Source organism: Excalfactoria chinensis, chromosome 1, assembly GCF_039878825.1.
Source record: "Excalfactoria chinensis isolate bCotChi1 chromosome 1, bCotChi1.hap2, whole genome shotgun sequence".
Classification (NCBI taxonomy): domain Eukaryota; kingdom Metazoa; phylum Chordata; class Aves; order Galliformes; family Phasianidae; genus Excalfactoria; species Excalfactoria chinensis.
In genome coordinates, this window is record NC_092825.1 from 3,216,633 (window position 1) to 3,244,512 (window position 27,880).

Genomic DNA, 27,880 nt, shown 5'->3' on the forward strand with positions numbered 1-27,880 from the left:
GGTGTATTCATGCCTAACCGCTATGATAGCTTGAGAGAGCAATGAAATATAGCTGGGTGGGGACTCCACACTTCCTGCTTGGCTTTCACTGCTCTGAAAGCAACGCTAAAACTGGAAAGAGCATTGAGAGGGACACTCCTTGATCACATTTTCTTTTTTTTTTTCTACTTTATTTATTTTATAAAAAGAACTGAGATTCTTCCATCAAAAAGACAATATCTTGTCTTTTATTCTCCAGGAGACAACGTGAATTTCTCTCTCTGGAGAGTTTTTAAAAGCTAAAACTCTTGATATTTCTGTAAACAGGAAAGAGAAGCAGAACAGACTTGCCAGAAAGAAAAAGCCAAATCTCTGTTGGGAATATCCTTTCTTTGGAGCTAGGTCATAACACACTACCTCCAGCTTTAGGGAATATTTATCATATATGCTCTTGTAACAAAGCAAACTTGTCTTCTCACCTGTCCCACAGGAAAGAGACACAACTCTTCATTTTACTCTTTGGTACATATTTTCCTTTTTTATGAATTATTTTTTCTTTTGGGTGCAGATTATTATAAGCAAGTTGTTGGCGTTGCTTTCTTTTTTTCCTAGAGAGATTCTGATTAATTTAATCCCCAGCATCACTCAATTTCTGCAATATTTGAGTCACACAGACTCCAAAGAAACACCTGAAAAATAATTATCCCCGTTGTATTTATTTACAGTTCTAAATTCTGTGTTCTCTTTTAGGCTTTAGCTGTCTTCTAGGACTTACAGGCCAAAGCAGAAACGACAGTGCCTAGTTTCTCAAACAGTGAACACCAAACACTTGCAAAGAGCTATTTAGTGTAACGAAGGAAATGAAGATATCTTGAGCTGAGATGTAGGTACAATATCTCCTCGTCTTTGCTCTTTCATTTGTTTGCCCAGCAGTTCCTGTAAGATTCTGAGACACCAGTTAACAGATCTCTTTCTGTTTGCTTTTTTTCTTGCCTTCGTGTTTTTAAATGACACAATTAGAGTTTGCCTCACATGCTTCACCATCTTGCTCCAGTGTGGCCACTAATGCTCTGAACTGAACTTCCTGCCAGCCTGCACCTCTTTTTCACTTTCTTTCCATTAAGATAAAAAATAAAACTTTAAAAGGTTTAGAGGAAGGGGAAGGGCTATAACGGGACATACCATTATTGTTCCTTCTGCTTTCATGCCTAGGTTTAACACTGTTGACTGTCAGCAGTTGACACATTTAATATTTTTATTTAATCTGGAAACATTATAAATGCATTTAGACCTGGACTCATGGAAATACTGGGCTGGAAAAGAGCATTTTTCTTCTCTCTCTGCCTCTTGGCAGACGATGTCTACATCATCCTCCAAGTATCTCTCTGGCTCTCTATTGGAACGAAACTACCTCTGTGCCTGGTATTTCCACATAGTCCAAATGCGGCACAGAGGAACTTCAGACTGCAAATGGAATCTATGTCAAAAAAACACACCTTACAAGGGTGTGACACAAAGGATTTTTTATGAGGCTTATTTAGGAAATTCAGGCATACTAACAACTTGAGCATTACTCCCCTGAGCACACAGCACAGCTCACACTTTACAATTAGACCAAAATGGGTATTTCAAACCATTCAGCCTTCTCCACATCCTTGCATTTTCAAGTTTACCCTGCTAAATGCCTCAAAAGCAGAAATACCTCCTACATGAAAGCTCTCCAGCTTCTGCCTTCCTTCTCTGCTCCATAAATCTCTGCCACAAAGGTTTCACTGAAATCACTCCTATTAAGTCCTTTGTTTCACCCCATCTCAGGACTCTTTTCTGTAGATATCACATTTATGCCCTCTTTTGTCAAGACAGCTACAAGACCAACCTCTGTGCCTTTCCCACTCTAAATGACTTGGGACTCCAGATATCTTTTTATAGAAGCTTTGACACATTATTCATAGAATGGCCTGTGTTGGAAAGGACCTTAAAGATCATCTAGTTTCAACCCCCCTGCTGTGGGCAGGGGCTGCCAACCATTAGACCAGGCTGCCCAGAGCCACATCCCCTCTTCCTCAGTCATAACAGAGCCCAATTTAAACTGTTTCTATATTATAAGGTAGTTCTGAATCCAGTTATGCTGGAAGCTCTCTTTCCACATATAGTTTCACATCCTTTCCTCATCATCTGAACCTCATGGGTGTTCCTGAGATACCTTCTATCTCTCTCTTTTCACCCTATTTATCTCTGATCCAACAGTTTCTTTCTGTATAACTTTCTTTAGTTATTTCCTTGTCTGGGGGGAATGCAGTGTTCTGACTGGAGGTATGCAGTGGGTGGAAGAATGCAATACAAAGGTCAGCCAAAATACATTTAGCCTTAAGTGCAGAGAATCAGAAGGCAGAAGGTTCTTCCTTTCCTTTCCTTTCCTTTCCTTTCCTTTCCTTTCCTTTCCTTTCCTTTCCTTTCCTTTCCTTTCCTTTCCTTTCCTTTCCTTTCCTTTCCTTTCCTTTCCTTTCCTTTCCTTTCCTTTCCTTTCCTTTCCTTTCCTTTCCTTTCCTTCCCTTCCTTCCTTCCCTTCCCTTCCCTTCCCTTCCCTTCCCTTCCCTTCCCTTCCCTTCCCTTCCCTTCCCTTCCCTTCCCTTCCCTTCCCTTCCCTTCCCTTCCCTTCCCTTCCCTTCCCTTCCCTTCCCTTCCCTTCCCTTCCCTTCCCTTCCCTTCCCTTCCCTTCCCTTCCCTTCCCTTCCCTTCCCTTCCCTTCCCTTCCCTTCCCTTCCCTTCCCTTCCCTCCCTTCCCTTCCCTTCCCTTCCCTTCCCTTCCCTTCCCTTCCCTTCCCTTCCCTTCCCTTCCCTTCCCTTCCCCCCTCCTTCCCTTCCCTTCCCCCCTCCCTCCCTCCCTCCCTCCCTCCTTCCTTCCTTCCTTCCTTCCTTCCTTCCTTCCTTCCTTCCTTCCTTCCTTCCTTCCTTCCTTCCTTCCTTCCTTCCTTCCTTCCTTCCTTCCTTCCTTCCTTCCTTCCTTCCTTCCTTCCTTCCTTCCTTCCTTCCTTCCTTCCTTCCTTCCTTCCTTCCTTCCTTCCTTCCTTCCTTCCTTCCTTCCTTCCTTCCTTCCTTCCTTCCTTCCTTCCTTCCTTCCTTCCTTCCTTTTTCCATAGATCATGTCCTGGCTGCTAAAGCAAAATTTCATGGATTTGGCTCCATGCTATGTGAAGAGAGAAAACATCTCCCTTCTCCTTCAGACCCTCAATGTTTTCCCTACTAGTTAGCACAAATTAGCACTGGACTGTAGTGTTTTGTGAGCTCAGAAGGTAGTGCAGCAACTCACATGCAGCCAACAAATATTCAGTCTTAACACTAGATAACTTACACTAGATATCTTGGTACCACTGTGGCTCATCATCTGTAAGAACCATGAAACATTTACACCTCAGCAGAGGTTTCCTAAACAAGTTAAGCCATGCAGAGTGCAAAGAAGATGCCTGTCCCTCCTGCACATAGAATCATAGAATCTTTAAGGTTGAAAAAGACCATTAAGATCAGCCAGTCCAACCATCAAGCCATCAACATCTCACCGGACAGAAAAACTTTCAGTCATGTACTTGGATATCCAAGGCCAGAATCAGAGGTAGTCCTGGTACATCCTCAAAATTCAGAAGAGTTTAGCTCAAAAGTGATGTCACCTCTGTATGATAAGTTAGCCATTGCAGTATCTGCAAGCATACAACAGAGATCCCTTTCACTATGATCAGCAAAGGTCCAGAAAAATTATGGAAGTGTTTTGCTGCAGAGATGACAGAAGGTGTGGTAAAGGCCGTAATCAAGTACCACCCTTTCCTCCCCACAGTCCCCAAAGGTAAAATAAACCCTTTTTCTGAGGTGAAGCATAGCTGTTGTTTAATTTATGGCTGCAAAACCAGACCTTTCAGAGAGGTTGTGCAGGCAGGAACTGCATTATGAAGAAAGAGGCTGATCAATATTACTGAATTTTTTAAAGAAATATAGATATTTCCTAAAAGGAATAATCTATTTGGTTCACATCAGTGGTCCCAGTCTCAGGGAGGATATTAAGATAAACTTTTTCTCTGATGAATGGTCTGGTAAAGGAACAGGCTGCCCAGGGAGGTGGTGGAGTCTGTTCCTGGAGGTATTCAAGAAAACATGGAGATGTGGTACCTAGGAATGTGCTTTAGTGTGCAGTGTTGGTGGTAAGTGGACAGACTGGATGATTTAACGGCATTTTCCAACCTTAATGATTCTATGCTTCTGTGATTCCCCAGGTAGAAGTTTATGGTCACATAGCTACATATATATGGGTCCATGCCACTGACCCTTATGCACTAGAGCTACCCTTCCCTCTACTGTTTGCCCTTAACAAATAGAAGTGGGGATCCATTTTTGGGCCAGTTCTACCTGGTGTTTTCGTAAATGACTTTGGAATAAGACTTGAAGGTACACTAACTAACTTTGTGGATAACACTGAATTAGGGGGAGCTGTTGACTCCCTTGAGGGTAGAAGGCCTTGCAGAGAGAAAAGGACAAATTGGCTGGATCTGCTCCTGGGATGGGGAACCCTGGATATTTGTACAGACCAGGGATGGGATGAGAGGCTGGAAAAGAGATTTGTGCAGCCTTGGGTAGTCTCATATAGAGTTCTATGAAATAGTGAAGGGTCTGAAGAGCAAGTTGTATGAGGAGCAACTGAGGTCCATTGGTTTGTTTGGCCTAGAGCATAGGAGGCTGAAGGGAAGCCTCATGGCAGCTATGGCCCCTCACAGGGAGTAGAGGGGCCAGCAACAGTGCCCAAGGGAACAGCATGCAGTTGTCAGGGGAGGGGCAGTGGTTGTTAGGGAAAGGGTCTGCACCCAAGGGTGGTGGGCATGGAACAGCCCTGCCCAGGGCAGTGGGCACAGCCCTGAGCTGCCTGTGTGGTCCTGTGTGGAGCCAAGAGTTAGACTTGGTGGTCATTATGGGTCCCTTCCAACTCAGGATGTTCTGTGATTACATGATTTTTGGTTCTGCAAAGGAAATGTGTAAATGGAGGAGGACACGATGAAAAGTCTATAGCTTCATCTAAGTGCAATAAGCTGAAAAAAACAAACACCAACCCTCCAAAAAATCATTGATATCTTTATTTAACTTCCTATGGGTTTTATGGGCTAGAAATGCCTTGAGAAACACTCTCCCCCTTGTATGAAGGGGAGGAGGAGACTGAGGAACTGAAAGTGGAAGCCAGAGGATGAATGTTCATCAGCATTATAAATCAAAACATAAAAAATCAAAACAAGTTTCACAGCTCTGTTGCAGAAAGCGATGGTGGGAAGGGGAAATCTAGCTAAATTCAGCTCTTAATATGTGCACGGTAAATCAAGACAACTAACAGTGACTCTCACATTGGCATTTTTCTCTGTGGTTTCCATGGATAAGCAGGGTACAACCTTGCCTAAATCCCATTCACAAGCCAGAACAAATCTCTCTAAGCCTCAGCTGCTCTTTCTTTTCTCAGCACACCAGAGCAAAATGCAGCTCTTTTCCCTCAGATGGGTTTTTCCCCCACTAATGTGTACTACAAGCTCACCAGCACATAGAAGCTCCACAGCAAATTCAAATTACTACATCAAAGGCCTCCTCAAAATGAAGGGCTTCAATCCAAGTGAAAAATTATCCAACATGCGTTTACTTCTGAAGCAAAATAGAAGTTATATATGTATTATTAGTACGCTTGAGCCAGAGCAAAACTGCAATGTCTGCCAACTTCATGGTTACTCCAGCCTTACACTTGTGTTTGCAACTAGTCCTGCTGCCACTAGAATTAAAAAGGCAGAATTTAAGGCACATATTGGAGCAGTTTATTTAGGTTAATAGCTAAATTTCACCGTCAGAAAGACACATGAATCTGCTGTCTGGTCACTCCTGAGGACAGAATTTGGGCTGAAGTGTTCAGTTACTGCATAAACTGACAACACAGACAATGCATACATCTACCAAACCAAAGAAAAACGTTATTACAAGTCCAACGTTATGGGTACGTTTCTTAAAGAGATTCTTCTCCCACAGAACACCAGAATAACCCCACAAAACAACTACGTAACAAAAGATCTACAGACGGTTCGCTTTGAGAATATATTGCTATTGATTCCTGCACTCCTGAAACGATTGCCTTAAGTACACTTTCTCAGATCATGCATGTGTTTATAATAGAGAAGCATTTCTTATGCTTAGTGGGAAGAGCTATGTTTATTATTTTATTCCAAAAAAACATCTGGTACAGTGACGTAAGGGGAACTTCCTGCTAGTACTTCCTGCCCTGGGGTGGGTATCTTCTCTGGAATTAATTATCTAGATGTGATGGCAGAACAGTGCTTGTGTTTGACTTAGAGCTACAGTTTCGGTTATGTCTGCTATAGTGTTCTATTGGATCTCAGCTTGGATATTAGGAAAAACTCTCAGAAAGAGAAGTGAGGCACTGGAACAGGCTGCCCAGGGAGGTTGTGGATTCTCCTTCTCTGCAGATATTCAAGACCTGCCTGGATGCTCACCTGGTGTAGGAGGCCTGCTTTGCAGGAGGGCTGGACTTGATGATCTCTAGATGTCCCTTCCAGCCCCTACAACTCTGTGATTCTGTCTTACCCAACCTTAATGATTCTATGTTTCTTTCACATGCCTCGTGCAAGGAGAGAAATAGAGGATTCCATGCAAAGCCCCATAGATAGATCTGTGGCAGCACGTTCATAGAATCATAGGATGGCTTGTGTTGGAAGGGACCTCAAGAATCATCAAGTTCCAATGTCCCTGCCACAGGCAGGTTTGCCAGTGGCTTAATCAAGTACTAGATTAGATTGCCCAGGGCCCCTTCCAACTTGGCCTTAGACACCTCCAGGGATGGGGAATCCACAGCCTCTCTGGGCAATCTGTTCCAACACCTGACCACTCAGTAAAAAAAAGTCCCCCTGACAATATGGAGGATTCAGTAAGAAACGGAATCATGTTCCATGCCCCATTTTCCTTTCATTCATCTTCCAGGGGAGCAAATGACTAATGACATCTGTGATGATTTCCTTATTCAGAGGGAGATGCTTTCTCTGATTTCATGCGTTCAATTGGTAAGATGTATCTTCCCAGGATAGAACTTGTGCTAGACACTGTCACTACAGCACAGCAGTATCACACTGACCATTTGGAAGAATATGACATCCAGGAATATTCAGTGGGGAAAAAGACAGCATGTGGTACTCAAACAATTCAGAAAGAGATTCAAACTGGCCAGTGTGCTGGACAGAAAACCTATTGTGTATCCTGTTCAGAGAGGAGCTACCCTGAGGCAGTCGAGTGGGAACAAAACGTTAGGAACTGGCTATAAATCTGAAGTCCCACCTGTCATTGCAGTCAGCTATCTCAGCCAATACAGACACAGTTCTGTAAGACTTTCTTCTAAACTTATCTGTCTACAGAACTTATTCTCAAATTACTAGCAGGGAGGTATATACTTCTGAAGTACAGATAAAGGCCAAATAAAAAGAGCTGTAATAAACGGTGGCTGCAAATTTGGAGCTGTTATTGATGGTGAGAAGCTCAAGTAAGTTCACTTCTTTTCTTGGCCTAAGGTGAATGAAAGCCACATAATATATTTTCAGATACTGATGCCTCATTCCACACTTTTCATGTTGAAGTGATCTTGAATAAGTGTGCATCAGTGAGTCAAATGCAGAATGAATTTGTGGTTCAGTATTATGAGGAGTCACTTTTAGTGCTGGAAAAATCTGTTTTTTCTCCCTATTTTGGAGTGTTTCTAGATTTTATCCAGTATGTTTCATATTTCCTTGCCGTCATTTATTGTGAAGAAAGTTTAACAAAAACATTAGCATACAACATCTGGCCCAGAAGATCAGTGAGGATCTGGTAACCAGTGAGATCCATTTCTTCTCACTTTCCCAGCTGAGGTCCCAGCCTTGCCACACAAGAGCAAATGCATCAGTTTTGTTATCCCTTTCTGGTCACATTCTCTCCTGAGAGTAAGAGTTTATCTTCTTTCTGCTCTGGCACAGATACAACAAGGCTGGTCACTGTAGATCATTAAGGTCCTACTAAGTACAAGCTGGACAGTTTGAGCATATGAAATGAAGCTAATACTGTTGGAACCAGCAGTGCATGGGCACACATGTACCTCTGGTCCCAAGAGCAAAAGCACATCCACCCCTAAACAACTGAAACCGCAACACTGAAGCTTCCAGTCCCGACCCCAGTCTGCTAATATCTTACTTGGGAGCCTGTCACTATGCCATGAAGAACACTGTTCTATCAATAAATACGAAGTTGGAAGACTTCCTTTTTCCATACATCAACTTCTCTCACTATTTCTACTTCCAAATCTGTAGCATTTTTGTTATCTCTGCTTTTCTCTTTTCTAAACACATTGTAAACTTACTAGGATAACTTTTTTTTATTCATCTCTTCACTATCTCATCTTCAGCTCCTGATCGGGTTGGTAGCAAGTATGGAGAGAGCCCTTCTCCTGTCATGTTTCTTGATAGTTATGATCTGCTAAATAGAAAAATCTTGCCATTACCACACTTGAATGCCTTTAATACACAGTGTAGGATGCTCCAAGCATCTCTGTAGGCACCTCTTGTTGATGTCGTATCAAATTCTTTCCTTTAATGGTTTGTGGTCTCATAACCCTGAATGAAAACCATCTGAGTTTTTCACCACTGTAACTGCCTTATTTACTCTAGGAGATGATTTCAGTATAGCAATAATTTCGTAAGATACATATTTCCTACAGAAAAAAAATAAAAAAAATCTGACTCATTTACCAATTGGATTTTTTTTTTTTTTTTTTTTTTTGGTCTTTTCAGGTTTTTAGGTCTTTCAGTTATTTCCTATGCATATGCTCTGACTATATTGTTGTATCTTTTGAAGATAAGCAGGGCGTTTGTGCTTCACAATGATAAGGAAATGGAAATACACTTCTATTAATTAAAGCCATGCAGATTAATAGATACGGTGGTTGAGGAGCATCCACAAACAGGTCAAACATGATATGAAAATGACCATTCACAAAAAGAAACTGTGAAAACATTACATGGAGTTTATCATCTGCAAAGCTCAGAGCTCTTTACAGCTCAGATGAATATAAATAAATTCATTTTGGAGATAAGTGAACCCTACATCTGCAGCACACAGCACCTCACTGATGGGGTGAGAGAGACAAGGCACAGCCATGTGAAATCTACACCAGTTGCCTTTCATCTAGCCTCGAATACATCCTTTACCGCTGTATGCTTCTTCCATTCAGCGTTTCTTCCCCATAAGACTAGACAGAGGAAAGCAGTTTTATGTATAGCTGGAAATAATATCTCAAAATGGGATGACACAACACAATTCTACCCCATGAAGCTGTTCCAAAGCAGTGGTGTTGCTGTAAGGTACTGTAAAAACCAGAGAAATTATCCACCGCTAAGACAGCTGCGCTTAATTTGAAAAGCAATCTGGGTTCATTCCCCACACATCATCAATGTTAATTAATTGTTTCCACTGCTGGATGTAATCTGGTAGCTGATAACAAATTAAAAACCCCCAACAGGCCTGATAAATCAAATGAACTAAATGAACACAAACAAGCAGTAACACAGAAATCACTATGCAATTGCCAATGTCTTCCTTCCAGTCATGTGTACTACCAGGAGTTCCTCTGGTCTGGATTCAAGCACAGGCTTGAAGTGTAGAGAATATCATGGCAGAATAGATACAAACCCAAGACTGCCTTCTGTTGTGCATTGAGTACATGGTTCATTTCTACCTGAGAACTTGAGTTCTACATGAATAGCTCTGCAAAGGAACTGTTCATCAACTCTAATCTGTATGTGCTTCTGATCAGGGAATCGAGGTCTTGACTGGTATTACAGACACAGGTTTTGGATATTCATAGAACAGTCATAAAATCATAGAATGGCTTGGGTTGGAAGGGACCTCAAAGTCCATCAAGTTTGAACCCCCTGCCTTATGCAGGACCACTAACCACTAAATCAGGCACTAGATCATGTTGTCCAGGGCTCCATTCAACCTGGCCTTGAACACCTCTAGGAGGACAGCATCAAGTGATGTTTCACACTGCTATGTGGACTTTCTTTTCATTTTCTGTTTCAATAATCAATTTTTGAAGTCTTAGGCAAAAAGCAACACTCTGCTTATGCAAATCTTGGTCAGTAAAATGGGAAGCAAAAAGAGAATTCTCAGCTAAGTTTTTTAAACTAATATCCATGGAACATATATGCAAGAAGCTGAGAGCAGCTCTGAGAGAGCACCTATTCTGACTGAATCCCGGTAGGCAGTTAATATTTCATCTCCTTTCCAGGCTGCCACAGAGCTGGCTAATCTTTGTAATTAAACCCAGACAATTAGAGAAGAAACCAAAAAGTTACCATCAAAAGTTATATTCACCACATCCCTTTGTTTGCAACGAAATGGAAAGTCTAACCTGGAGAAGATCCAAAGGAGGAAAAATAAGAACTTGACGTGCTGGGAAACTAAGCTGTTGAAGCTCTCTTTCCTTCCACCTTTCCTTGCTCGTCTCTCCCCCTATGCTTTTCTTTTGAGGCCCTGTACATCTGATGTGCTGCTGAGGTGCACAGAGCATCCGTGAGAAGCTCAGAGAGCCAACTGAGTGACTTTCTTTGAAAGGAAGCACACTTGTGGCAGAAAGAAAAAAAAAAGTTATCTCTGCCCTGACTGTGTAACAGTCAAAGCGGGTACAGAAACAGCCCAAGCAAAAGGAGAGTGCTGAGATGCAATATGGAGGTTCAAGAGGGAGATCTAAATCCTTGGTAGGGCTTTGGAAAAAATCCCAAGGGGCGTGTAGAACAGGGGAGAAAGTGTTAAGAGCTTTCCATTGCCTGTGTCTGTGCAACAGGGGCATCGTCTTAAAGTGATCAGACTTGCAGTTCAGAAACATGACTTGCTTCATTCATCATGTGCCCTAGGGGTTGGCCAGAAAGTCATGGGGAGGAAACGAATGAGTGCAGCATGGCTTAAGGAGCTCAGAGAAAGTGAGGACTGGCGGATGCCAAAGTCTCATGATTACCCTAGACACCAAAAAAGAAACAGAAGTGATGACCCAAAGCCTAGCCTGAGATCCAGATTTAAGTGATGTTGGGTGTTCAGCAACAGGCTGCCTTAGGAGGCCCTCAGACACCTCCAGCTGAATGAAGCTTTGTGCCACTGCAAACAGGAGGAACAGGAACCTCCTTGTACAGGTGTTTCATTGGGCTCCTAGTGTGCATTTCCTGGATACCCTAAAATGCTGCATGGGATCAGCTGGGATGTGGAGAAAGGAAAAAGAAGAAAGGAGGGAGGGGAGGGAGGGGAGGGGAGGGGAGGGGAGGGGAGGGGAGGGGAGGGGAGGGGAGGGGAGGGGAGGGGAGGGAAGGGGAGGGGAGGGGAGGGGAGGGGAGGGGAGGGGGAGGGGAGGGGAGAGGAGAGGAGAGGAGAGGAGAGGAGAGGAGAGGAGAGGAGAGGAGAGGGAGAGGAGAGGAGAGGAGAGGAGAGGAGAGGAGAGGAGAGGAGAGGAGAGGAGAGAGGAGAGGAGAGGAGAGGAGAGGAGAGGAGAGGAGAGGAGAGGAGAGGAGAGGAGAGGAGAGGAGAAGCTCAGGATCTCAAGGATATGTCTGTTTAAAAATAAGAAAGTCAGAAAATAGCCCTATTCACCGCACATAGTTCTACTTCTTCCTTCTCCAACACTTCTTTTTTTTTTCTCTTTAATAGCAAATTCAGTGAAACTGTATCTCTTCCTGCCCTGGCAACCTTACTAAATAACCTGCTATTAGCATGAGTCAATTAAGAGTCTTTCAGCTGCTGGAGTCATTTTCTTTGCCACTATTACTTCATTGGAGAAGATTTTAAAAAGGGCCCATAAAAAGCTTTCTGTTCCTGAAAGTATCACATTACTGGAGGCTGGGGAAAAGTAATAGCTGGAAAGTTAGCTGCAACACATTTACAAGGTTTCATTAAAAAGGATCTGATGACACCCAAGAGTTTAACTCCATTATCATTCAGCATCCATGCAGGGAACAGAACCAAAGCCAAGCAGCCAGGCTGAGCTTTTGAGCCCCCTCCTTCAGGAGGAAATGGAGCTCACAGCACTGTGCAGCAGAGGAGGGATGGAGATGGCTCATTTGTCTTTAGTGCTCAAGTCTTCTTTCAAACTTAGCACAGTGTTGGTCTGTTGAATATTACATATTTGATCCAAAATGATTTACCCAGGTAATGAGATACTAATGCTGTAAAACTGAACTGTCTCTCCGTCTTACTACGTGCTGCTGTAGCCATGAAACACCTAAATACATCAGGGAACCTAGCAGGGGAAAGTATTTTCCCCCCTATTTCTCCTCAGTTTGTTTGCATGATGCTGAATAGCATCAGTTATAATCAGTTTTTCGTTGTTTTTCTCTTTCCCCAATCTTCTTTGTATCGCACGATGTCACCAGGGAGAAAACAACGCTTTTTAAAGGCAGGAAAATGTGATTCTGAAACCACAAACACTTGCAAAAGACGGCTTTAAAACCCTGCGACACAATGAGAACTCAGAGCTGAAGCAGAGCGCCGAGCAGCAAGCATCCCTCACACCGCATCCTCACCCGGACCCTCATACCTGCCGTCCGCGTAGCGAATGTCGGCTCCGTACGGATCGGATCGGCACAGCTCGGAGCAGCCCGGTTCAGCCCGGCTCGGCTCAGTTCGGCTTGGCACCGCTTAAGCGCAGTTCACCTCCGTTGTGCCGCAACCGCCCCCGCCCCGCTGCCGGAACTGCCCTGGCTGCCTCTTCCTCCTCCCCCTCGGAGCCACCCGCCTCCCCACCCCTTAGCCTCCTCCTGGGCTGCTCACCGATGGGTTCCATCCCCGGGTGAGTGTCTTGCCTAGCCCTGCAAGTGACCCTCTTTCATCAACGACATTGGCAGCAACCACAGTCTAGAAAAGCAACCGTATCCTGGGCTGCATCAAAAGAAATGTGGCCAGCAAGGTGAGGGAGGTGGTCCTGCTCCTCTGCTCTGCACTGGTGAGGCCTCACCTGGAGTACTGTGTCCAGATGTGGAGTCCTCTACACAGAAGAGACATGGACCTGGTGGCAAGCGTCCAGAAGAGGGCCACCAAAATGATCCGAGGGATGGAACACCTCTCCTATGAGAGAGCTGGGGCTGTGCAGCCTGGAGAAGGCTCAGGGGAGACCTGAGAGTGGCCTTTCAGTATCTGAAGGGAGGCTACAAGAAAGAAAGGGACAGACTTTAACAGAGTCTGTTGTGATGGGACAAAGGGAAATAGTTTCAAACTAAAAGAGGGAAAAGTTATATCGGATATTTAGAGGGTGGTGATGCACTGGTACAGGTTGCCTAGAGAGGTTGTGGATGCCCCGTCCCCTGGCAAGGGGAGTTGAAACTAGAAGATCTCTGAGGTCTTTTTCCACCCAGGCCATTCCGTGATCCTGTGACATGATATAAGGTAAAAGTTTTTTAAGATAAGGGTGCTGAGGCACTGGCACAGGTTGCTCAGAGAGGTGGTGGATGTCCCATAACTGAAGACATCCAAGGACAGGCTGGGGCTCTGAGTAACCTGATCTAGCTGTAGGTATCCCTGTACACTGCAGTGGAATTGGACTAGATGACCTATAAGGGTCCCTTCCAACTCAAATGATTCAGTGCTTCTTCATTTATCCCATTATGTTATATCCTTGGCCATGGGTGTTTGAGATGTGTCTCTTACAGACCCAACACTGAACCAGTTATTTAGATGAAATGAGGATGAAATGTGCTTGTTGAGGACAAAAAGTGCTCATTCATTGCATCTCTTTTGGAACCTGAGGATATGAGTTTTGCCCAGTACATTCCTTAAGATGTACTTGAGATCAGACTTTCTCCACTTCACCATTCCTATGGCCTCCTCCCTCACTGCAAGATTAGGTGCAATGCTGGGGTTTGCTCATAAGTGAATGTAGAGAATGCAGATTGGCCTGGGAATGTGGGAGAGGAGCAACAAGAAGGAAAGGAGGTTAATGAGCCATGAAACATGCCAAACAGGCCACTTGCCAGAAGCTGTAGAAGAGAGATTTTCTTTGAGATCATACAAATGAAATCTTTAAAAGCTATCGGAGCTATAAGTGCTCACTTTGAAAGGCTGAGATGGTTCTGCTAATTCTGCGGTGAAAAGGAAGATATTACCCAGGTTCCTACTTGAGATGACCCAGCGGTTGGTTTCATGAGTCATTCTTTCAGGAGATTCTGTAGATGTTTAGACTCACAGTTTGGTTCTGGATATTACACAATACATTGGACCACCCATCTCTAAAGTAGGGACAGAAAAAGACTTTAGCTTCCAGCAAGACATTTGGTTGTGCGACAAGATCTTAGAGGTAGGTTCTTGAGTTCTTGATAGGACATCAAAGTTCTTGATAGGACATCTTCTATCCTCTGCTCCAAGAAAAACCCAACATGCTCTTTGTATGGGCTTGCATTGTCCCATCTTGTTCATCCTGACCCTGACAGTCTACCCCAGAGCTGTCCTTCAATGCTGGAAAGCATTTCCTTCACACAGAATCACAGAATGACCCAGGTTGGAAGGGACTTCAAGGATCATGAAGCTTCAACCCTCCTGCCCCGTGCAGGGCCACCAACCTCCATATTTAATACCAGACCAGGCTGTCCAGGGCCTCATCCAACCTGGCCTTGAACACCTCCAAGGATAGGGCATCCACAGCCTCTTTGAGCAGCCTGTTTCTGCACCTTGCCACTCTTACAGTGAAAAACTTGCCCCTAATATCCAACCTAAATCTTCCCTCTTTCAACCTCAAGCCATTTCCCCTTATCCTGCCACTTTCTAACCTTGTAAAGAGTTGAGTTCAGTATTTTCACATATAAACTAAACCATCCTTGAAGTGATTTAAGTCTGTTTCTTGCCCTGTCTGCCAGGGATGTGGAGAACAGATTTTTTTCCCTTCTTTTACACAGCAACATTTTGCATATTTAAAAACCACAGTGCCGTAGTCTGGGAGGCAGCTGCCATATTAATTACCCAGCTGACACAAAGCTTCCATTGCAACACGCATCAACTGCTGTGTGCTATTATTGCCATTTAATTTGACTTGTACAAACTAATCAAGCATGGCCTTCTACAACAGACGAGGCCACTCCTGTGGGTGTAGGTATTTGGAAACCAAAAGCCCTTAAGGCTGCATCTTTCTGGTGGAAAGTATCACCACAAGCCATCATGTTTTCTTTCCTGTATTTGAAAACCACCCACATTTTCAGTAAGAACAAAAAATTAAACTGATTGAGTGTTTTGCCCAGGGAATGGGCCTTTCTGATGAGTTTCATTCTCAAAATACTCGGCGTCTGCCGTTTAGCTTGTAAGGGTGTTTGTTTGCAGCTCTTTGTTAATCTAAAGGAAATGTGGGGAAAAAAAGTAAATAGGGGACATGTTTAGTAACTGCTGCAAGAGAGCAAACAGTTCCTCTTTGCCTTTGCTTTGAATTCATTGAAACTTTGTTAATGAGGTACTATGCTGGGAAAAAAAAAAAAAAAAAAAAAAAAAGAAGAAAAAAAGAGGAAGAAAATATACAACGCTAAGTCATTTCCACTATGAAAAGTAGAATAAATCTTTTTTGTTTCCTCCCTCATGATTTCCATTTGTGTTTGAAGTGTGCATTACACATGAGCACGAGGTCCACAATTCAGTCTCTTATCACAGTCCTAAGAAACAGGTTTGGAAAGGATCAGAGAAGCCACTTCATCCCTTCTGCCATACAGTCTTGCCCTCCCCAGACAAGGTCTGCCTGCCTTGCTGCCACACATTTCCAGCCCAGGAGCTCCCTGGATTCCTCAGAAGAGAACAGGAAATACAGTGAGCAAATCAGACCACTTGCAAAATGCTGTGTGACAGTGCACATCCCAGGCACTTCACCAGAAAAGGTTGGGTAATTATGGGAGAATCTTTCTGCTGAGTACAGTCTGAGTTTTCTTCCTTGCACATGAGTTGATTGCAGATATGCATTATCCCTTACAAGCTGTAAAGAAAAGAAAAACAAGTCTATGGATCTACAGTATTGGTTTCCAAAAATTGTTATTCTCATACCAAGGACCAGCTAAACATACGAGCAAGTTGCTCCAGAAGTAGTGCCTCCTATTTTTTTTTTTCCTTAACAGGTACAAAAAGCACATTAACGCTGTCTAACAGAGCAAATTATCAGCTATAAAACACTGCTTTTCAACACAGTCAGCACCGTTAGCTATGCATTTTCATGAATGATGGGCAGCAGCTTGCATGTTGTGCTCATGAAAATCTCTGCCAGCAACAGAATGACCCACCGTCATTGTCACCAGTGCTGAAATGCACCACTCACAACCTCACTGTGCTCACTGTTTGGTCTCCATGAACATTCAGCAGGCATGAATGAATGTCAATGGGTGCAATATTTTTCTGTGCAGAGGAATGCAATGACACGCTCTTGCTTCGTACACATTTCCATGTCAGATGTCATTTTGTCAGTCTGCCCCTCTGATGCCATCTGTTTCATGGTGACAAAACAGAATGGAGGACTGATGGGAAAGTTCAACCTCTGCTGCCATATTGCCAGCATCCACCTCTGATGTCGCAGACCAGCATCATAAAACAGAAGGCATTAATAATCATAGAATCAGAATGGCCTGGGTTGAAAAGGACCACCATCCCTATTCATTCTTTCTGAAATGGGTGTCACTGAAAGCTTGGCATACTCCTGTGCTCTTCCCTAGGCATTAGTTGTTGGCCACCCCTGGGGACAAGCTTTCCTGTTTGCAGTTTATGGTCTGCTGGCACACATGTTCTGCCATTCCTAACTCCTTTTATAACATTAAGTAATTGCAAGTGGAAATCAGCAGTCAACAGCAGTCATTTCCAAAGTGACAGAATCACAGGATGGTTGAGGTTGGAAAGGACCTCTGTAAATCATCTTGTTCAAGACCAGTGCTCAAGCCAGGCCACCTAGAGCTGGTTGCCCATGTGGCTTTTGAATTTCACTGAGGATGGAGACTTCTGAACAATCAAATAATGTATTTATATATCTTCTTTATTAACTGTGATCCAAGTTAAAAGAGCTCTCATTTAAATGCAGCAGAATGAGCAGAACTTAGTATGCAGACGTATCAGAGAATATAAGAAGTAAGCACGATTTCAAGTACGCCCACATTTATCTTTATAAATTGCATTGGTTTTTACCATAGAAATTGACACCTCCCTAGAGAATATTCTGCGGAGCAGATAACTGAGAGGCTGATCAGTCTTCTGCTGTTGCAGTGCAGGGCTTCTTGTTTTGAGCATAGAAGCTTTCCCACTTCTAGACCTGGAAGCCTGGGTTTTCTGCCTTGCTTCTGACAGCTCAATCAAAGAACCATATAGAATATCCTGAGTTGGAAGAGACCCACGAGGATCATGGAGTCTAATTCCATGGTGTCCTCCTATGGCTGATGTCTGTACCAAGAATTTAGATGCAACATTAATTAAATATGGAATAATCATCCTATCTAGAAGATGATATGAAGCCTGCTAAGCTGGGGCAGGTGTTTACCTTGGAATTATAATTATCTCCTTCAAATGGATGGGCTTTGGCAGCCCAGCAGGTAAGGATTCTTGTATTTCATCTAATAGTGCTCTTGGATTCATTACAGATTGAGCCTCTATTCCAGGAATCCAGAGGTTCTTTTTGTATTACCTATTACAGTTGACAGTCATGAATTCCATTTCTTTTCTTTTCCCAAATAAAATGGTATACCTGAAAGAGAAATAAGACACTGTGAGTTTAATACAGATTTGGGCCTTAAACAAAATGATGTCTCACAGTAATGAGAGGCTTTGCCTGATAACTTTGCTTCTCAATGAGAATTTTCCAATGCACAGTTGTTCTCATTTGGAGAAGGATGTGGATGAAGATCCCACACTGCTGGAGAGAGATCAGATAAGCCTGGTCTGGTGGTTGGCAACTCTGCATGTAGAAGGGGTTGAAACTAGATGATCATTATGGTCCTTTTCAATCCAGGCTGCTCTACAATTCTAGGATTCTATGCTTCTATGATCATCATCCTATTGGTGGGAAGCTCTTTTCAGCTATTGCACTTTCTCTAATTACTTACACTGGCAGTGATCTCAAGATTGAAAAGGAGTTGGTCCTTAAAGAGTTTGTGTTTCATGCAGAATAGCAGCAGAACCCTATTTCCAAACATGAGTCTAAAAGTCATTTTTTCAAGTGAGTGGCTTGAACAAACTCAGGATACATCCCAACTTTATCAGTTCCCAAACATCTTGTCTCAAGGAGTCTTTTGTTCCTGAAGACATGGGGAGAGAAGAGGTGGGTAAGGTCTGGTAGGGAAGAAGACAGAGACTTGTCCCACTGGAGATTCTTTTCCGAAGGTTGATGTTAATTAATGTCAGAGGTAGATCAATATGGTGAAGACACAGACAAGGAAATAGCTGATCTGGTGTAAGAAAAAAAAAACAAAATAGCCCTTTCCATATTTTTTAATTCAGTAACCTAAGCATAAGCAGATATGAGACAAAGATGATCTGTGAAGTCTTTGTTTCATTTCTTCAAATACTCCGCATTTCTCTTGCTGAGTGGACCTGCTAATTCTTTTGAACTGACCTATTCATAATAAGAAAGCCAGCATCTGGCGTTGAAATGTTGCTAGTGATGAGCACTGTGGTGTACGTGCTCCTTCAAAATTTCCCAGAAAGCTGTCTTCCCCACTACAATTAATGTAAGTTGGGGTGAACGGAGGCTGCTGACAGAGACATCTCACACCTGACCTCCTTGTGGTGAATGTTTTGGGTGAAGAGAAGGTTTGCTGGCTTGCTTTCTTTTAGTGGTTAAGGTGAAAGGTCAAAACATTTTCTTCTCAGTGCAATGAAAATGTATAATGTGAGCGCATTTACCATCAGCAGTGGCTGATGGAAACAAGTCAGGCTCTGATTAAGGGAACTGCTGTCACATCCTTTCTGTTAGGGCCAAAGAAATCTCAAAATGGTGATTTAAAAAAATCTATTATTATTATTGTTATTATTTTTTTACAGTAGCCTCAGTCCACTGGAGGAGTATCCAGGGTACATGTTCCATCAGTGACAGAAGGCATGATGGACTCTATTCTATGCAGTATGGAAGAGAGCAAGGCCATATGGTGTCAATCTCCCTTTGAAAACCAACTGCCCTTAGGGCAGGAAGGTCCTTGGAGGTAGATGGCAGCAAGATCTCAGATAGAATCAGTAGGAGGAACTTGATTATAACAATCCCGTGTTTCTATTAGTGGACACATTCAGTGGTTCTTTTTAACCCTCTTAAATAGCCAAGTGTCTGCAATACTTCTAGCAAGAGAAAAATATAGTTTTTATGAGGGAAGAAATAAAAAAGAGATCACCAAGAATTTCCTACTGTGGTTTGGATATGTACTCACTGTTCACTATAGCTTTTGACTAGAAATATCTGAAGATGACTCCAATAACCTGTAAGAAACATTCCTCTCTGTGGTCCTTGTGTATGATGTGCTCAGGGGGTCTGACAGGGTAGACAGTAGCACTCTCAAGTTAGAACACCAGAGGAGAACAGGAGGAAGAATTTAAGGACAAAGCAGCGCTTTAGATGGCCTTCAGGAACTCGTCTGAGTGTGAGAAGTTGATAGGGCTGTGATGGAGGGGACAGGAATAGTGAATGCTCATTGAGGTGGGGGTGATTTGGGACAGCACACTGTAAGGATGCTTGCTTTGTGTAGATGTTAACACAGAGGATGTTAGTTTCAAGGATGCCAGGTCTGTTGCCTGCCTTGCAGTATATAGTGCAGAAATACCTGAACTCATCTTAAACCAGCTCTTGTAGCTATTTCAAGGAGTTGCTCTGTAGGAGTAGAGATGTGGGGGAGGAAGTGTTGATTGCTTGTGCCAAGAAGTCAACATCTGTGCATTAGATCACAGCCTTCTTCCTGGATTGTCCTTATCCCTATGGAAGTAAAAGCACAGTGGTGCCTTCAGGAGCTGAAGAGTGAAAAGACAATAGCTGGGGCTATTTTGTCTCTGGTGGTGTTGATTTCATAGAATCATTAAGGTTGGAAAAGAGTTCTGAGGCCCAACCATCAACCCATCACCACCATATGCAATAAATCATGTTGCTCAGTACCACATTGAACACTTTTCTTTCCAGACATGATTATTAATGAATCTTTTTACCTATGGATTCATTCACTTCTTAGAGAGAGTTCCTACAAAGCATTAGATGGCTGAAAGCCTGCTTGGTAGTGCTTGCTAATGAAAGGAAGAACAAAAGACAGAAAGAGCAAAACTACCATTGCTTTTCTAATGTCTGATCCAAAGTGGTTTTTCAAGGCCTGTGACTTCCTTTTGAATCCTAGAATCACTAAGGTTGTTAAAGAATGCTAAGATCACCTAGCTCAAGCTTCAGCTCATCACCACTGTGCTCACATCATGCTCCCTTAGGGGCATATCCACCGTTCCCCTTTAGAATATATAAGGAAAAACTCAATCATACCCAGAAATTATATGACTGTATCTTAGATTTCCCACATAGGAGGCAAATGCAGCACTCTAGCTGTACCCAAAATCCATTCTGAGGGCTTAAGTGGGACCTAAGTAATAATAAATAGGATTTGTGTTTTATATTTCAGTACAGCCCTGCATTTCTGGACTTAAACCAAGCGCTGTGTAAGGCATGAAGGTGCTGCTCTAAGCATCTCTGAAGTAGCAATTGAATAAATCAACTAGTTTGTGCGCAGATATTCTCCTGCAATTGCTGAGCACTCTTCCATGCACAGTAGCATCAAAAGTCCTTTTCCAGGTGAGGCAATCCAGGTCTCCATTTATTATCAACAAATAATACTTAATTCTCTTGAAGTCCCCAAATGGATAATGCTTAAGAACCAGCATTAAAGACGATCATAAAGGTCACTGCATGTGTCTGAGAAAGGAAATTCAATCCTACACACCAACCCAAGGAAGCGCAGGGGCTTGTTCAATATTCATTGTGGGCTTTCCCTAAAAGTCAGCTCCCATTTAAAAATGTCACTGCACAAACTCTCAATTCAGGTTATCTTTTAAGCCAGTGCTATGTCAGTAATGAGGAATCAGCTTCATACTGCAACAGGAAGGTCATGCAGTATTCAGGGGCCTCACTTGTCGTAACGTCAAAACACTTAGCGTAGAAGGCTATGCAGATATGCAGATGCTTTTGTTATTTCATTCTACCAGTGCCCCCTGCCCCAGCTGTTACCTTTACAAATCTGGACAAGTTTTAGGATGATATTTTTTCTTTTTGGTACACGTCAAAATGCTAGTGTAGGATGAATGCTAAATAGTAACTGTGATGATAAGTCAATACATTCCCTTTAGCCTTTTAATCTTGGCTTCTGAAATTCATGCATAGTTTGACTTTAATGGACTCCTGTCCAATTTTCAGACCTTTTGTTGAGATGGTACTGTTAAAGTGACAACCCCTTGCAAATCAGAAGGAGTTCATTGATTTGAGTATGGTTTGTGCTCATTTAAACAGTGATAGGCACACCTTGAATCATTTTAAACATTTGGATCAATGAAAATGCTTTCATGCTTTTAGTTCAATGTCAGCGAAATCAATTATTGCTTTAGAGTCACTGGGGATAGGAACGTGATTATAGAAGAAGGTTGGAACCAGAAGTTAAATGAACTGGTTTGTGCTTCGGGTTTACTAAGAAGCAAGATGCAGGCTAAGATCTCAGGTTAAGAGGAATAAAGTGTGCTTTCTGAAAGCCAGAAAACTAAAACTGCATGGAGTTAATCTGAAGGTATGTAAACAACAAAAGCAAAGATATTCATGTATTCAAACACCTGTGCATACGTGTAATCTGCAGAAATGCTGGGCTACAGTAAGGACATTATTTATGAAAGATACCAAAAGAGTAGATGTATGTGAACAACAAGCCCAGGCAAACCAGAATGTATCCCTAGGTGTCTGCAACTGTGCCCAATAAACTGGCCAGCAGGGCAAACGGGAAATGGCAGCACTTTAGAGATATAAACACAAATGTCCAGATGACAAAGGAATGATGCAGTAACAGAACACTTTTGTGTCCTGTCTGCCTGTATGAGTATTTATACGTGTGTCTGTTTGAGAGACATGGAGCATGGCCTGAGGAGGGCCACAAAGTAGAACACCTCCTCCATGAGGACTGGCTAAGAGAGCTGGGGCTCTTCAGCCTGGAGAAGGTTCTGGGTAATGCTGAGAGCAGCCTTTTGGTATCCAAAGGGGGACTATAGCAAAGAAAGGGACAGACTCTTTAGTAAGATCTGTCATGATAGGACAAGGGGAAATAGTTTCAAACTAAAGAAAAAGGGAAATTTAGACTGGATACAAGGAAAAAGTGTTCTACGATGAGGGTGGTGAGGTGCTGACACAGGTTGCCCAGGAATGTGGTGGATTCTCAATCCCTGGAGACATCCAGTGTCAGGCTGTGTGGAGCTCTGAGTGATCTGATCTAGGGTAGGTGTCCCTATTTAGTGCACAGGATTTGGGCTAGGTAAACTTTTTATTTACAGTCCTTTCCATTGCAAGTGATTTTATGACTCTATGAATACTTTGATGTGTAGGCAAGTTTCTGGAAGATGGATATGTGTACTTGAGGAGATAATCTGGAGTAAGTGGAGCACTTATATAGAAACTTGGAAACTACAGCACTGGCCCAGGCTGATGTTGCATAGGCATGTGTTTGTCACATAAAAAATAACTTACGCAAGTTTGTTTTTTTGTTGTTCTTGCTGATAACTGTGGGCTGTGGAGAAGACAGCACTAAGTCTCCATCTGACCACAAAGAGGTGTCACCAACATATTGGAGGAGTTCTACATCTATCTGGTGCTACAATCCACTCACTAGCCATGGCTTGAGTCTGCCCTTCCTCTTACAGTCTAAGTTTTATCAACAATAAAGGATATTTATTACTGTGCCAATCTATTTGCCTGTTCATCTTCGGGCTGTTCTGCTGAGCCCATTAACAAGCATTTGCCTCCCTTACTCAAATAACCCACCTGACCACTTTGTTCAGATATGATCAATTTGGGTAGGGGTTGGTTTTCTGCATTTGAGCAATGCTCAGCAACATAAAGGAGGAAAGGGGAAGCGATCACTTGTGGCCAGGCACTGGGCACTATAATAAGCAGAGGGTGGCAATACATGTGAGACTGAAAAGAAGGCAGGAAGTGCCTTCATTTGTACTCAAGTAGGTTCTATTCTAATTCATGTGACATGTGACCATGTTAATCTGGCCTCAGGCAGTGACATCCTATGTGGTAAACACATTGAATGCAAAGCAGAATAGAAGTGGACAATCTGGTTTGCTCTGTCCAACCTACTGGAGTAAGACACAGCCAGGTGTCAGTCTTTCTGGGCAATTCAGTGATCAAACTGAGATGACAGAATAGCCAAAGGGATCATCTTTGTATGTGTGTGTGGCTTTAACTTTGAATCCCTACATGCTCAATTTGTCACAAAGAAAAGAGTAGGGAAGGGTCATGAGGAAGTTGTCCTGGTGCTGAGGTTTCCGGAGTTTAAGAAGCATCTGGACTAATTCTTGGATGCTGCTGTGTGGAGCTGGGGGTTGGACTTGATAACTCTTATGAGTTCTTTGCAACTTGGAGTATTCTATGATCCAATGAGTAGAGCAACTACTGCTCAACACAGCGGGGTGGGTGAAATGAAAAATCAAGGTTTAATGACTGCCTCCTGGTGGACAGTATGCAAGTCAGCCTTTTTGTGGGTATTCTCGGATTGAAACTGGAAAACACGATAATGGGCATGTTGGTTTCTGCCATTTGTGTCAGATACTTCAGTAATTCAGGGAACATTCTTGACATTTGTAATGATATCATGCGGAGTTTCAGTTTCACTGTGATCACCTTATCTGGATACAAATCTGAACCCTGTGCACTTTGGTGGAAATCACTTAGGACATGAGAATATCTAGAATGCTGTTTATTGCTGTGTCGTCAAATTATGTTTTTCTAATCTAGTTTTTTACAGGTTGTTGGTTTACTGCTTTCTAGGATTGATGAAAACCGGTTTGGGTTTATTCTTTGCTATAATGGATTTGATTGAAGGTCAACATAGTCAACAGGGTCACTGGACATGCAAACAGTTCCTGGTGCAACTCCAAGGAGGAATCTTAAACATCCCAAAAGAGCTCATACTCTCAACTGCTGCAGGTAGAAAATAGCAATACTTTGTGCTGGCTGGGGTTCTTTCTTTAAAGATTATTAGTATTTCACTAGTGATGAGCTCCTCACTGTGTACTGGGAACCTGGTGTGCCTGGTTCTGTGCATTGTAAGAAATTTATCTCTCTGAAATTCATCTACGTGAATGTCAGATCAATAATTTCAGCTGAACTGAAATTCATCCCAGGGTTCTGAGAGAGATGGCTGATGTGGCTGCTGAGCCGCTCTCCTTCAGGTTTGGAAAATCATGGCTGTTGGGTGAAATACTTGGTGACTGGAAGAAAGAGAACATTACTCCCATTTTTAAGAAAGGGAGAAGGGGTGACCCGGGGAACTACAGGTCAGTGAGCCTCACCTCTGTGCTTGGGAAGTTCATGGAACAGATCCTCCCAGAAGCTACGTTAAGGCACATAGGAGATGATGAGGTGATTCAAGACAGCCAGCATGGCTTCACCAAGGGCATGTTGTGCCTAATCAATCTGGTGGCCTTCTATGATGGAGTGATGGCATGGGTTGGCAAGGCAAAGGCAACGGATGTCATCTTCCTGGACTTCTGCAAAGCCTCTTATATGGTCCCTCACCACATCCTTCTCTCTAAATTGGAGAGGTATGGATTTGAAGGATGGACTGTTGGATGGATTAGGAATTGGCTGGCTGGTCCCAGCCAAAGAGCTGTGATCAATGGTTCTGTGTCAGGGTGGAGGCCAATAACAAGCAGCGTCCCTCAGGGGTTGGCCTTGGGACCAGTGCTCTTCAACATCTTAATCAGTGACACAGATGATGGCATCAAGTGCACCCTCAGCAAGTCTGCAGACAACACCAATCTGAGCAGTGCAGTCAGTACACTGGAGGGAAGGGAACCAGAGGGACGTGAACAGGCTGGAGAACCGGACCCATGAGAACTTAATGAGGTGCAAGGTGTTGTACCTGGAAGGCCAACTGTGTTCTGGGCTGCATTAAAAAAGGGGTGGCCATCAGTGAGGGGGAGGTGATTGTCCCCCTCTGCTCAGCTCTTGTGGGGCTCCATCTGCAGTACTGCGTTCAGGTCTGGGGCCCCCAGTACAGGAAGGGCATGGAGCTTTTGTAGTGGGTCCACAGCAGGGCCACTGAGATAATCAGAGGACTGGAGCACCTCCCCTATGAGGAAAGGTTGATGGAACTGGGGTTGTTTAGCTTGGAGAAGAGAAGGCTCTGGGGAAACCTCATTGCATTCTTCCAGTACTTGAAGAGAGCATATAAAGATGAGGGGGAATGACTTGTTAAATAGGTTGATAGTGATAGGGCAAGTTGGAATGGCTTTAAACTGAGACAAGGGAGGTTTAGGTTAGATATTAGGAGGAAGTTTTACACCCAGAGGGTGGTGACGCACTGAAACAGGTTGCCCAAGGAGTTGCGGATGCCCCATCCCTGGATGCATTCAAGGTCAGGCTGGATGTGGCTCTGGGTACCTGGTTTGGTGGTTGGTGACCCTGCCCACACAGCAGGAAGGTTGAAACCAGATGATCTTTGAGGTCCTTTTCAACCCAGACCATTCTATGATTCTACGAACTCCTACTGGGTACAGTGGGGTATAAACAGGGACAGCATGAATTCCCATTTATAGATGAAGTTGAGCTCCTGTATGAAGAGAGGTCCTCTAAGTAGATGTACAGGTGAAGCAAAGGATTCAGATTTCATCACTGATGGAAAATTTGGTGGGGATTTTTGGAACAAACCCTTGTTGTGAAACTGTCACCCACCAACTCTGAGCAAATGAGCTCTCTCTGAGTATGAAAACGACAATGTTTCTGATAGTAATTTATTATTGGAATTTGTGGACAGTTTTTTGGTTTTGATCTCTCAGGACAGAAGGAAAAAAAAACCAAACATGGTAGAAGAATGCTATTGATCTTTAAAGTAATCTCTTCTGTCAATAAAGAACAGGTAGGTTTTGATTTCAAACAATTTATAGAGAGGTTTGCACAGCCCTTTTCAAGTGCCATGGCATGATCTTGACTCCATGCTGAAAGTTGTTTGATTAGTTACATTAATCCAGTAAGCGATGGCAAAATGTTCAGGAATGATGTTTAACTGGAGCACTGCAAGTGAACTTTGTTGTTAAATTAGCAGTTAATTGATTATAGTGCAAAGAGTACCAAGTTATAAAAGGCTTTTGCATGTCCATTGGGCTTGTGCTGAGCTCAATACAATAGCTTTTAGATGGCCTGTTCAAATTAATTGCCATTATTACAGTACATAGACTTAAGAGAAGCCATAATTCACTGCACATTTTATTTTAGCTTTCCTAGCTAATTAGAGGTAAGGATAATGAAAGTAGCTGGAAGGAACTGAGAAGTGGTAAATTAGCCTCCTGACACAAAGTTAGCCATAGTGGTGATACTGACTGAGGAATCATCTCCATGAGGGACTTTGGACATTCAGCTCCTGTTGAGGTTTCATATTCCCACTGGTTCTAATGGATGATACTAGGGTTGTAATTTAGGACTCCGGATACTTCTTTGGATGTGAGAATGCAGGTAGGCCCTTGGTGCTGAGGATGGTTGTGTCTTTGCTAATCTGGTGATGCCTTCCAAAGACAAAGTCCTTTTATAGTCATTGTCACCATGGAAGTCATTTGGGGCAAGGTAAGGTCAGTGTCTGTCCCTCCATGGATTCTGAGGGCTTGCATAGGCTCAGGAGCAAGTCTGAAGGACAAAACTCAAACATAAAAGATGCTGAGGACAGTGGGTAAGGCAGAAAGCCTGCTGCAGATCTCTCAAATTCTTTTAAGTTTGGGAAAGGAGGGAGCACCCTAGTGAGGAGAAACACAGCATTAGTCTATTGGAGGGGAAAGCATTTGTTACAGGGCTCCACTGAGCGCTGGGGAACTTTGGTGATGCTATTCTTTCCTACCACAGTTCAGTGGCTTCATTTTTATTTCATGTCCAGGCAGAGTACAGCTACCGGCTAGCAGCTTCATTACGCTGTTTGCTTAGTCAGAAGAATCTGTGGGAATTGAACTGGGGTTATATGTGCTTAGCATCAAAGAACACAACAGAAAAGAAAGTATTTGAAGGCCCAAATCTTTGTCACAGCTTTTCAGTATCGTCTAATGACTGCTGGAGTTTTGCTAACAATGGAAGTTCTGCTTTGCCTTGATAGATTCAAGCGAGAAGGATTCTTCTAACTTCAGTTACTCTCCTCTGTGTTGCCTGTTGAGGCTCCATGACTGCTACTGGGGGTCTAGTAGTAGTCTGTGAGTTTAAAATGCAATTTAGTTAACTGAATGAGGATATATCTTACTAAGTATAATGGTCTGCACTGTGACTATCATTGATTGCCTACCTTCTTGATACATACTTAAACTGAGTTTGATCTACGTAGCCTGTAAGATATTTCAACATCTCACATCTCACATCTCATTGTGTTTACCACTAGAAGGATAATTTTTCTTTCATATTCCACCTGGCTCCCTCACAGTGAAACTAAAACCTCTGACTTCTTATCCTGTCATAAAAAATCACAAGTGTCATGGAGACATCATGCAAGAGATGATTGCCCAGTCTTTGTAAGTACAAGAACAGTGGGACATTAGATGATACAAAAGCAAACAAACCCCACAGCTTCAAGTACTCCAATTCAGTACAATTTTTGCTGTAGATTATGTCTTCTCAGCCTCTGAA

At 43.1% G+C, this 27,880-nt stretch overlaps 1 protein-coding gene across 1 annotated transcript in view; it reads right to left on the reverse strand.

The window, feature by feature from the left end:
* The window catches only part of PRKCQ (protein kinase C theta), a 48,833-nt gene extending 36,069 nt beyond the window's left edge, over positions 1 to 12,764 (reverse strand). The window contains exon 1 of the mRNA XM_072331386.1: positions 12,608 to 12,764. The gene's annotated coding sequence lies outside the window, so the exon portion shown is untranslated. The remainder of the gene's footprint in view (positions 1 to 12,607) is intronic.
* Between the last annotated feature and the right edge of the window lie 15,116 nt (positions 12,765 to 27,880).